The sequence below is a fragment of the Ceratotherium simum genome, chromosome X (genome assembly GCF_057802395.1).
Source record: "Ceratotherium simum simum isolate JZ-2026a chromosome X, ASM5780239v1, whole genome shotgun sequence".
Lineage (NCBI taxonomy): Eukaryota > Metazoa > Chordata > Mammalia > Perissodactyla > Rhinocerotidae > Ceratotherium > Ceratotherium simum.
The window spans coordinates 2,479,690-2,492,568 of record NC_141940.1 but is presented as its reverse complement, the minus strand read 5'-3'; the positions used below and the strand labels follow the sequence as shown (position 1 = coordinate 2,492,568).

The 12,879-nt window shown below is 54.6% G+C and overlaps 1 pseudogene; it reads right to left on the bottom strand.

The window, feature by feature from the left end:
• Nucleotides 1–9,991: 9,991 nt before the first annotated feature.
• On the bottom strand, nucleotides 9,992–12,845 carry LOC147911698 (paraneoplastic antigen Ma6F pseudogene; annotated as a pseudogene).
• Between the last annotated feature and the right edge of the window lie 34 nt (nucleotides 12,846–12,879).

The following is a 12,879-nucleotide window of genomic DNA, read 5'->3' as shown; positions in this document are numbered from 1 at the left end:
GAAACGGAAAAGGGCATCTCACCAGGAAAGAAATAGGGTCATGAAGTAATGATGCAGGGGACGGGAGCTCTGAGCAGAGCAAGATTCTGTCACAAAGTCCAACACAGCAGAACCACTCCCTGGTGGCACCATCTTGGGCACACCATTCACCAAAATGAACCTCGGTTTCCTAACTCGTTCAACAGTTTCCGTCACGTGCACGTCCCACTTCTGTGAAACACTTTCTTGCCCCCTGCTGCTCATCCTTCAGGTTTCAGATTCAAGGTCACTGGCTCAGAGCACCTTCCCTGAGCCCCACTCCTGTTAATCTCTATCCTGTTGGTTCACTTCAGAGCACTTCTCCCAGCTCATTATTTTCTAACATGTGAGTGGGATCTTCCATTGACGTCCACTTCCCCTTGTCTGTCCCCTGGGATGCCCATGTGCCCCAGGACCCAGCCTGATGCAGACTGGGCCTCACACCCATTGGCAGAATAAGTGAAGGGAGTGGTTGTAAAGATTAAATGAGGTGAGGTGTGGAAAAGTGCCCAACAGGGCATCTGCTACGAAGTGCTTTTGGCACCTCCTTGAACCATGAGATCCAAACGGAATAAGTTTCAGAAAGTTGGTAACCAAAGCCATGGAGCTGAGAGTGTTTCCCAGTGGGCTGGCTTTACTCACTTGAGCACGTGGCCACGGAGGTTGCCTCCAGCCCTTCCTGGGCTCCCCTGGCCTGAGTCTCGGGACTCTGTAAGTTAGAACACGTTTCCATCAGCCGATCGAGGACAGAGCTTTTCACCACTGGCCACCCTCCCAGCCCATGCCCTTGGAGCTGTGCTCACCGACTGAGGGCCAGTTCTCAATCTCCAGGCCTTGGGGCTCTGAAATAGAAGCCACCAAGGCAGGGCTTCTGGAAATGGCGCCTTCAGGCAGAAGAGGAGTGCACAGAGCTCTGAGGGACCCCAAGGGAAGTTTTCGGGCCAGCGGGTGAGACAAAAGTGGCCCATGAGGTGGCAAGCAGTAACCAAGGAGAGGCAGGAGCCCCCTTGGGAGGGTGCCTGTGGCAGGAGGGGCTCTCAGTCTGAGAGTCTCAGAGTCTGGGGTCCCAGCCTGAGGAGCTGAGGGCACCGGCAGCCAGTGGGAGGTGCTGGCATGCTGGGCTGTTTGATTCTTCTGACAAAATATGTCAGCTAGCTCCTCTGGGCCACCTTCTTTCTGGCTGGGGCACTTGGGGACGTAAATAGAAGGCAGCTGTGTATCTCACTACTTCTCCACCCCCACAGGCCCCACAGAGACCCCATCACCTGCCCTCGCCCGGAAGGGGGAATTGAACCTGGTCTTCCAGGCCTCAGGCAGGACCCAGGGCCCCAGGAGCCCTCTTTCCTGGGTGCTGCAGCATAGGAGCCCTGCCATCCTCTCCGTTTCACTTAATCATCAGGTAGTGCAATTTTGAGAAATATGTCATGCTTTAGGCACCAGAGAAATGGCTTCCCTCCCACCTGCACATCCTAACTTGAATCAGGACCACGAGGAGGCCCACCCTGACATTTGTGGGGGGTCGTGGGCATACGTTTTTGAAGGCTCACTAATCCAATATGGTTACCTGAGCGTTTTCAGTGGCCGTGATCTATGGGAGGAGCCACCTGGGACGTGATGTTACACCTCGTCTTTCCTTTTGTCCTGGTGGTCTTTTAAAAAAATCCCACTGCTGTGGGACCCCATCACCCAAGTTCAAAAGCCTGGAGTCGCCTTGGGACAGACACCAGAAGTGATGTGGAATTGCCATCTTGAGCTCTGATATCAACGACAACAATAAGAGTGTGTGAGGTCTGCCCCCTCTCCCCACCAGCCCCCCCGACATGCAACACACACGTGCCACTCAACCCCAGTCCCCAAGCCCTCCCTCCTGCCTTTGTTGTCTTTCCAGTCTTTTCTCCCAGGGCCAACAGCAGGGCCTCATCCCTGGGGTCAGGGGGCATCCAGAGAAGACCATTCTAGGTGATGTTGGCCTTCACAAAGACCTCAGCCCACAGGCCTGCGGGTCTCCCTGGCTCCTCCTCGTCTCTCTCATCCAAGCAGGTGGCCTCAGACCCACTGACTGCACAATGGCCCCAGGCCCACGCTTACCAAAATAGAGGGGACACTGCCATCTCTCTCTGATTTCAGGGTGCCAGAGAAGAGAGGAGTGAGCTAGAGTGTGCCCGACAATTAGCCTTGGGCCAAGAAATTAGGAACAAGATCAAACCTTAAGCTACGAGGTTTTGTTCTAGAACCACTGTTCGTCAGAGTTCATTCGTCTGAGACCCATGAAGGGCAGGTGCCTGCCTTAGTCCCACAGTGAGCTGGCGGCATAGTTCATCAAATATTTAGCTTGAGCTAGAGGAGCGTGGGGCTTGTTTACAGAGGGCAAGGTGACTTGTATGGGTTTGCAGACCAAACTAAATCCCTGAAGCCAGGTCAGGTGGAATGGCTCCTGTTGTGACACATTGGTTTACCAGCGGCACCATCTGCCTGGTCGACTCTGTCTGGCAAATTACTTATGTTGACCTTACAAGAGACTCTCTGCCTTTTAGGGCTGTGGATTCCAGATTCCACGGGAGTAAAGCCTATTTCACGGCGCAGAAGTGCCATGCCCTTCTGTCAAGGAAGGTTAGCTCAGCAGGCTGGGAACTAGCTCTCTGCCTGTGGTTTTCCTTGCAAATCCCATCTCCCAGGTCAGAAGAGTAGTCTGCTGTTGCCGTGGTGAATTGGTATTATCCTGCGACCTTGATTCTGAGCAGAAATGTACGTTGCCTTGACCATGATTACACAAAACGCGTTGTCTAGGAAACAGCACAGTTCCGAGAACAGGAAGGGCTAGATCATTCTTGGCTTTGACTGGAAGCCACACAGAGTTACCTTGTACCCAGTGGGGGTCTCAGCTTTCCTCAGGGGCCTCTCGGCTTCGTATTTGTGTGTGTGACATGGAGATAGAGAGGCAGGGGAAGAGACAGAGACAGAGACAGACAGAAAGGGGACAGTGCTCACATCCCTCTGCGCACATTGAGAAGTCTCGAGCCAAGCCAAGCTTCTGTAGCTGTTGTTGGGAAGCAGAGGGGGTTGCAGTGCCCTCTCTCATCTCTTACTGAGAGGCTTCTGGGGAGAGGAACGATACTTCTGGCCTCATGCCTGGTCCCTATCACCCAATGCGGTTCCAGAGCTGGGAAGGCGGGGCACTGGGAGAGGGCCCCACCAGGCTCTGGGAAATATTGGTTTCCCATAGAGGGTGCCTGGCTCCATCTATGGGAATAATCTCCCCCTCCCCACTCATTCTCTGTCTTTCTCACACACACACACACACACACACACACACACACACACACACACACCTCGAGCCAAGGGCAGATTGACACAAGGGTAGCTTGTTGGGATTCGAGTCTGTTTCTTTCCCCATATAAACCATGTGTGCCCTCAGAGCTGGTTTCGCAGGCAAGCCACGAAACCCGCCTTGGCCTAGAAAGGAAGCTGCGAGGAGCCTGTGGCCACAGATGCCAGCGTGATGGGAGAGGCAGTTGCCAGCAGGGCACACTGAGAGAATCCCCGGCTGCCTGCGGGGGAATGGTTTGTGCTTGCATTGTTTGACTTTCAGCCCCCTCGACCAGGGCTCTTCCCTCTCACAAACCACGAACTGCCCAGATGAGGAGTACATCCCCCACCCCTGGATGGACACACCTGTTGATCAGTAAGCCCATCCAGTTGCCCAGGCTGAAAACTTCCACATCATCCTTGACTCCTCTCTCTTCCTCAAACACAAGCCTGCACCCCTCACCAGTCTATCAGGAACTCCTATTATCTCAACTGCATGCAGGAGGGGTACTGTAAATACTTCTCAAATAAATAACTGAGCTGGAGAGAGAGATCACCATGAGGCAACTAGCAAGAAGAGAAGAGAGGATACATGCACATGAGAATGAGTCAAGTGTCCAGAAAAGTCCAGAGATGAGATCAAATTCACCCCATATCCCAGGACACAGAAATCCTCATCATTAACATTGCCTCAGACCTAGGTGCATGAAGAAAGATGGTCAGAGGCAGGGATGGGTACATGACATGAAACTATTTCCCCAAAATGGGATCATCCAGTATACTCAGTGAAAGAAGCCAGACTCAAAAGGCCACATGTTGTATAATTCCATTGATATGAAATGTCCAGAAGAGGCAAATCCATAGCAACAGAAACAGATCAGTGGGTGCCAGAGGCCGGGGGTAGGGGGACAAGGAGTGACTGCTAATGGGCACTGGGTGTCCTTTTGGAGTGATGGAAATGTTCTGGGAGTAGATAGTGATAATGATTGTACAACTTTGTGAATGTACTAAATACACTGACTTGTACACTAAAAGGTGAGTTTTATGGTGTGTGTGTGTTATATCTCAGTAAAAATGGGGTCAGTATAATATACACTGTGGTTAATCTAAAGTATTACAGTCATTTCATTTGATTGTGAACAAAGAAAAAGAAACTGAAAGAATTGTTGAACTTGTAATAAATGTTTCTTTACAAGAAGTATTAGTTCCTAAAAGATCCCACAAAAGTTAAGGAATGAAACTATGAAAAATGCTAAGCTTTCTGAAATATTTGAAAGATTATGTTTAATTACATGTTCCAACACAGTGTTCAATGACTCTCTGCTCCAACAGATGATGAAATCATCCCACACTCTTCTTCCCACCTCCTCAGTCCTCCACCTCTGGTTTTTGACTTTCTGCTTTTAGACTTGAAGGACAAGTTGGGTGGACATGACATTCTTGGAGCAAATTGTCTTTTCCTCCGAAGTTGGGAAACCTTGCGTGCTGTCTTCGGGCACAGAGAACTGAGGTGGAGAGGTCGAAAGCCAACATGATTTTTCCCAGGAGCATTTTCTTCTCTTTATTCTTCTCTTTTCCAGGAATACCAATTCTATATATGTTGCATCTCCTTTTCTATCTTCTCTCCAGTCCTCTACTCTCTCCCGTTTCGTATGGTGTGACTTCTTCAAGCCTTGCCACCACATCCCCGGATGGCTGTATGCGGTCTCCTTGGTCATATTTACTCAAGTTGTTACTGCTGTCAGTGTGGCTTTCCTCTCAGTAATATTTCTCTCTTCCCATTCATTTCTGAGTTCTGCTACCTTCCTTTCATTTCCTTCTGTTTTCTTATAATCTCTTCTTTGAACCCTACATCTCTCTTTAAATTCTCTTTTGTTTTGAGAAATCATGTTTTATGGAATTTCTTCGCCTCTATGGAGGTTTTTCTTTTTGGTCTAGAGTCCTCCTGTATTTTTTATGTCATTCCCTTCACGATGTGCTTTTCATCTGCTGTTAGCGTCTATTCCTTCCCTCCTCTGATTGTTTTTGTAATTGTCACTGTTGCCATTTTATGTATAGGACCTACGTTGACTTGTGAAGGTGCTTGATTTTGCCAACATGTCCACATCGTCCCCCGCTTCCGCATTGTCTGACTGGGTCTCCAAAGTGACATTCCACTGCTCCTGTGGCCTGTGCCCTTAAGTTTCATTAATCTAACTAGAGATTTGTTTCCTATTTCACAGACTTTCCGACTGTGACCCTTGACTTGGGGGCAGCCAGACTCCTGTCCCAGTTCTGAGGAGGCATTACTGGCCCAGCTGGCTCCCTACCTCTGTCCAGACAGAGCAGTATTTGGCTGGAGAGCTTCCTAATTTGTGGTTTGGGGTTGTGACAGGTTCTGATGCTGTTTGCCTCTTTGAAGCTATGTTTGAAGCCAGGCCAGCCCATCATTTCTCTCTATGACTGGAGAGAAAAAGAGCCCAAGGCCTTGAAGGAATTTCCTTTCTGAAGTTGTTGTCTTCTGCAGGCAGCTAAGATTGAAGCATGAGCATAGAGCACCCCAGCTCCACCTGTCCCAGGCTGAGCCAGCCACTGGAAGGCTCTGGACTGGGAAGGGGCCCCAGCTTGAAGGCCTCCCCACACTGGGAAGGCCTAGCTCATCTGAGCTGACAGCTGCTCTGAGTGGAAGAAGATGGGAGGGAATTTCTGTCACTGAGCCCTCCTCTCTGCCGGGTGTCATACTTATGAAGTCACATGTAATCTGTCAGTTAAAAGTCACAATAGGCCTTTGGGAGAAGTGTCACAGCTGGGAGCCAGCCCTCAGCTGGCTACCTCTCAGGGGCCTCATGAGGGAGCTGAAGACGGAGCATAGAAGGAGATGTCCCATCCCCCAGTGTGGCTGGACGGGGCAAATGGGAAGTGCTTCCACCACTGGCTCTGGCCCCTTTGATGGGCAAGGTGAGGCTTCTTGGGCAGTCCCACATCTGAGCTGTTCCTTAAACCGTGACCCAGGGCATTAGATTGCGGACCTTCTCACCCACTTGGGAAAAAATTAAAGAGAAAGTGGCCTGAACAGCAAAGTCAATGAGGACTGCAAGACAGGAGAGCTGTGTGCCCCAGGAGGACAAAGCACAGCAAGGGGTGAGGAGGAGCCCTCAGTCTCAGGCTGGGGGCAGCCAGGGCGGACTGCCCAAGGTGGGGAGACCCTGTGGGTGCAGTGGATGAGGGCCTCGTGCAGGGAAGGCACTCCAGGAACAAGCTCTGCTCTCCAGGCCAGGCTGTGGTGTGCCTGCTGGGTAGGTTCCTTGGAAAGCAGAACTTACTCCCTGAGGGCTACAGACAATGTATCACAGGGTACACCCCTCGCAGTCAGGGGAACTGCTGCTTTGGGGCCTGGAGTCAGCAGGGCTGGTGCGAGGGAAGCAGAGACAGCCGAGAAGTGGAGGGGCTGGGTAAGGATGAACTGGAAACCACATCTGTGTCCCACCACCTCAAACCTGGACGATGTGGGTGACCTGCAGGAGGTGAGCGCCGGTCCCCATGGAGCTGCACTCACACCTGGCCGAGCACTTGCAGAAGTGGAAGGAAGCGATTTCGTGACAGCAGCAAGTCAATCAAGACTGCAGGACAACAATGCCGTGCTACGCCAACCTTCTGGGCATTAAAAAAACAAATGAGCCCTGCTTCATTTCTCCCTTCCAAATCTCTCACAAATATCTCCTGTGGTCAACCGTAACCTGGAAACATAAAGGACAGGGAATTTTGGGAGAACTCGTTGCAGCTTAGCCCAGTGGACACAGTACACTTGACAAGCGCTGTCCCCTATGTGAGGATGCCTCCCTGCTTCCTCCACCCCTCCTGCCACCCCTCTATGTGCACCTGGGGATATTCACCTTATGCTTCAGAGGCACACATGTGCCCTTGGCTCCATGAGCCCCCCACAGCCCTGTGGGCACCTGTCTCTGTGGGCACTGGCAGGCAGGACTGGGCAAAAGGACCACGGAGGAGAAACTGCCCAGGCCAGGTTGCTTGGAGAGCTGAGCCAGGAAGCATCACCTCTGCAGCAGCGCTGGCAGCCAGCTGGAGCACAAGTTCCTGATGCAGCACACCGGGCAAGCTTCCTGAGCCCACCAGGATCCTGGGCTCGTCTGGAATGCACCAGATGCAAAGAGCAGCAACTTACATAACAATGATGGAAGCTGTCCATCGCGGGAGCAGCATTGTGCTGTCCCTCCAGCCCTAAACCTTCAGAAAGACGGGGCTCTGGGGCCAGCAAGGTGGCCAGTGGAGCACAGGCTCACCAAGCTCTCCCTCAAAGCCACCCTGAGCCCGAATCCCCACTTACCCCGATGTCATTGGCTCCCTGGGGACCTGGCTGCTAGGAGAGACTCTGGAGCCCTGCTCTGGTGGACTTGTCCCCCAAAGCCCAGTGTGGCCACCATAATGTGTCTGCAGAGCAAGACTCAGGTCCCCACGCCAAGCCCCTGTGAGGGAGCTGCTCAAGGCCAGTTCCCAGGCACTGAGTTGGCACCCCCAAGCAGCCAGCTGGCCTCTCTCTCTCTCGTTCTTCACAGGCCACTCCATAGCGGAGTCCCAGTGGCCATTCGTGGAATACAGTCTCCCTGTCTGCAGAAGGAAGCTAGGCTGGGACTGGGATGAGCACAGGGCCAGGAGGGGCACTGGTAGTGTCTGCAATGGGCTTCAGGGAGGGCTGTCCACTGACCGAGCTACCACTCCTCAGCCGTGTCAGCTGTGGATCTGGCGCCACTCACTGAAAAGGGCACAGCAGGTGGGGTGAGGGGCTCTCCACTTCTAGGCACTCTGCCAGCTGCCCCGGGCTACAGGAAGGGGCTAGCCTAACATGGACTTGGATTGCGAGCTGGACGGAGGGCGCAAGAGGGAGCCTGAGAGGAAAATGTGAAAGATGCTGTCAACCATCTGGGACATGAGTAAAGCACCAGAGCTTTGGGGAATGGGGATAGGGTAGGAAACTGGGGACAGGGGCTCCCTCAGCAACCACTGTGCTCTGCCCCTTCAGTTGGCTGGAGTCCACCGATGTGTTCTTCCTCCAATTCATGGGGAAGTGGGAAGCCACTGGAAGTCTCAGGCTCCAGTCAGAGATGGTGATGCAGGCTGAGAAGCCATCCTGCCCAACACACAAACACACACACACACACACTCACACACACACTCACACACACTTATAAGCCACACACACACTGAAACTTTGCCCCGACCCTCCAATCCCAGGGCCTCTCCCTGCTCTCTCGCAGGCTTCTCTCTACCTGTGACCAGTTGCACCCAGCTGTCTGCTCCTGTGGGGGTGGGTGCTCTTTTGGCAGATGTGATTGGGAGGCCCCTGTACCATGAGCAGTGTTTACGAATTACATCTCACTGTGGCCAACAGAAGCATGAAGGGAATTAGTGAAGGATGGCGGGTGTCTCATGGGCATTTCGGGAGGGCTGGAGAGTCAGGCTTGGAGGCTTTGCAGAGAGGGACAAGGGTCTGAATCGCACCACTGTGCTAGGCTGGTGAAGGCAACCCTGTGGCTCCCTCCCACGACTGGGCACAGACACCGTGGTTTGGAACAACAGCGTGGGACACAGGTGCTGCCGTGAGAACCATGGCTGCCACAGCTCCTCGGGAAGCAGATCTCACAACCCCTGCTGCCACCCGCCCACCCAAGTGAAATCTGTGTGGCCCCTGCTTCTTCCCAGCTCTGGCCCCAGATTCAGTTGGCAGTAGGTGCATCTGAATGGTGGGGTAGGTCATGTGCCTGCACCCTAGTTGTGAGGGAAGCTTGGAGAGCGCAGACCTGGCATTTTCTGCTCTTCTTGTTGGAGGTGGGTTCAGCCTCATAGAGTGGCCACTTCCCAGGACAGAAGGAATGAGCAGAGTCCGCCGGGCCCGCCTAAAATGTCCAACACCTTCCCCCTGCCCTTAGCGTGAAACCCAACTCCTCTCATCCCTCAACACTACCCCTTCATAGAGCATCCCCTCGTCCCCCTCCCCCAGCTATTGTGGGTCCTCCTTCATTGTGCGTCTCACTAGCCTGGTCTTTTTCTTTTGCTTGAGAGCAAGTCTGCAGGTGGAGGTGGTATGGATATCTTTGTGCCCATTCTCCCAGAAACCCCACAAGTGTCTAGAGATTTACAGTTGCTCAGTAAGTGTTGTCATTGTTGTTCCATGGTGATATTTTCACATTTCAAGATACCTCAAATTAAAATACATTTCAGATTTTTTCAAAAACCCTATCAGTCCAATACTGGCTTTCTCATGAAGGATCCTAGAGGCCTCTTGGGCATGACAGTTCTTTGCTGCATGGCCCCACTCCATGCATCTTCCACATTTAGCAGTCCTGAATCCTGGGCACTGGATGCCAGTGGTGCCTTCCCCACAGTTAAGGAGAAAACCAAGATCATTCCCACCCATTTTCAAAAGACCAATGGGACAGGACCATCCCAAGATGAGAACCAACAGAACCCCAAAACTTTATAATTCACCTATTAAATAGAAGAAAAGCCCTGATCATGTCCTAGTTGCCGAAGTGCCCATGCTACCCTCTCACTGGAGACGTCTCCCATGGGTGCTGAGCAGGAATCCTCTTCTGGCCTCCCCACCACGACTCCCAGCAGATACTTCCCTCAATTGCTCACAGCAGAGGCGACAGTCAGCTAAAACAGTCAATGAAATTTATTAAAGAGAACCATTTACTGAAACCATTGAAGAGAAGGGAATGACAACACAGACAGGAACTTGTAACAGCCACTACAGCCCACAGGTCTCTGGCCCAGCACATCCTGGGGTCCCTAACAGGTGCATCAGCTGCCCCCCACACTGCAGCCCTCCCACCATAGTCTCTCTTCCTGGGGGCCCCACGATCAGCCTCTTGCCAGGACGATGGATGCTGGCGATGTCCTCTCACTCCAGGGCACCCCCTCCCACTCTCGCTGAAATGCTGGGGCGGGGCTCTGCCCTATGGCCCACACAGGACAGTCACAGGACGCTGGAAAACATGGCAGGGGACACTCCACCAAGCCCAGGAAACTGAGCCACAAGAACAGGTTGGCACATCAGAGCACAGTCCCAGTGGAGCCTCCTGCAGCCTCCCTCTGTGTCCCTGCTCCAGTTCTTCCTTCCTGAGGTCACAGGGTGAGCACCAGCTGAGCCCTCATCTGTCCGTCCTTCCCGGCATCTCCTGGGCCTGGGCTCGGGGGTCTGGGGTGGGGTGGTGGGGGAACTGCTCAGATAAGCACACACACGTCTCCACAAGAACAAGCAGCGGTTGGCCTGAATCTACACCGAGAAAGCAGAGTTGAGCTCACGGCACTGGACGAGGGCGACCAGGGCCTTGGCAGGCACTGAAGCTCACAGCACGTGCCGGGGCCGAGAGGGGGCTGTCCCAGTAGGCCAGGACACCCAGCCCGGGTTCACGCATGCCTCACAGCGCTGCACAGAAATGACCACATGTGTGTGTGGGGCGGGGTGGGGATTACTTGACACCTGGGTCACCTTAGGGCCTACAGAGACACAAGTGGGCTTCCCAGAACAGGGACCAGCCTGCCCCAGGGGACGGTGAATAGGGGTCCCCCTCTTGGGAGGCCCAGGTGGCTGGCAACCTTGAGATGACCCCTAACATCTCCCAGGCCATTGCGGGTGGCTGACGTCTTCAGGTGTCCCTGACCTAGCCCAAACCCATCGCTCAAGGGAGCCCCCAGGCTGGCTTCCCTAGTTGGCAGGGTTTGGGGCTGGGGCTGGGGCTGGGTGTGGTGCTGCCATGGGGAAACACCTCGCCCCTCCCCTTTGGGGTCACACATGGTGATCTCAGTCACTTGGAAGGGCTGATAGCAGTGATCAGGGCCACTTGGGGATTGTTGGGGGCCAGGGGATTGGTTTTGGCTGAGGGGGCCCCTCCCATGGCCCTGCTCCGCATGTGGGGTGAGGTGGCTGCCCTGGCCTGGCCTCCCCCTGCCTCCAGGGCTCTGCTGCCCAATAGGAGAGAGGGCCCTGGGCATTCTGAGCCTATCAGCCCAAGGAGGACTTGTGGGGGCACATCTCCCCAGCCCCGTCCTTGTTTCCCGACTCCTCCTGGATGGGCTTGAGCCCCTTCTCAGGGGGATCCCCGACCTCCTGGTCTCCTGCCGGGGCAACGCCCTCTGGCTCACTGCCAGGACCTCCTGGGCCTGCCCCAGAAGCACTGCCCATCTGGGCTTGGGTGGGGCCCCCCGGGGCCTCTGAGGGTCCCGCCTGACCTAGGCCCACAGGGGTGGGAGTATTTTCTTCTTCCTGAATGGCAGGGGAGACCTTGGTGGTCTCCTCATGGGCAGGGGCTGCCCTGGCAGCATCACGGGTGTCAGAAGCAGCCTCTCCAGGGTCGACTGTGCTAGGAACTGCCTCATCGGCCTCTTCATTGGCCGGGACAGCCTCGATGGTGTCTTCCTTGGAAAGGGCAGCTTCGGCAGTATCTCTGTTACCTGATGAGGTCTTGGCTCCTTCTGCAGTGGCAGGGGTGCACTCAGTGATGACCTCGTTGGCTGGGGCAGCCCGGGCAGCACTTTCGCGGGCTGGGGCACCCTGCGCAGCATCTTCCCAGCCTGGGGAGACCTCGGCAGCACCTTCACTGACCAGGGAAGCCCAGGCAGCACCTTCATGGGCCGGGGCAGCCCAGGCAGCATCTTCACTGGCTGAGGAGACCTCAGCACCGTATTCATGGGCCGAGGCAGCCTGGGAGGCGATTAGGTCTCCAATGTCCACATGGGCCCCTTCTTCCACTTGGAACTGCTCACTTGTACCTGGGGTGGCCTCCCACGCCTCGGTCTCCCGAATGAGCTGCAGCATCCCCAGGAAGCCAGGCGGTCTCCTCTCCAGACGCATCCTCCTCAGCTTGTTCTGGAGCGTCTCGTTGGGGCGGGCCCGCATCAGCACCTGCCTGGTGCGCAGCTGGTCTGCGATGGCGGCCTGGATGGCCCCCTTCACCATGGCTGCCTGCAGCAGGCCCTCCAGGCGCATCACGTAGGCAAAGAGAGTCTCCTGGGGCCTCTGGGCACAAGTCAGGAACTTCAGCCGTGCGGTCATCTGGGCATCCTTGTTACCAAACGCTTGCACCAGCGCGGCCAGGCAGTCCTGTGCAGGGATGTCGGGATTTTCATCCAGGAGGCCGCACATGAGATCCAGCGCGGGGCCACCCAAGCTCTCCACCAGCCTCCTCCTCCTCTCCCATTCCGATATGTGGCGCCACAGGTACAGCATGTCGTTGGTATGGTCCAGCCAGCTCTCAAAAGACTCTTCTCCACAGCACGGCTCTTCCAACCCAGAAAAAGGTCTCAGTTCCTGGTAGGCCATGCTGTCGAGCAGAGGCTGCAAGGTCTCCCGCCATTGCTGGGTCCAGCCTCCTGCCTCATCCATGGCTCTTGCCACACCTGCAGCCTCTTCCTCACCTGGAGCCTCTGCCTCACCTGCAGCTCCTGCCACTGTCACAGATCCTGCCACACCTGCAACTCCTGTGTCACCTGCTGCTCCCTCTTCATCTGATGCTCCTGCTTCATCTTCAGCTCCTGCCTCCCCCAGGGCTCCTG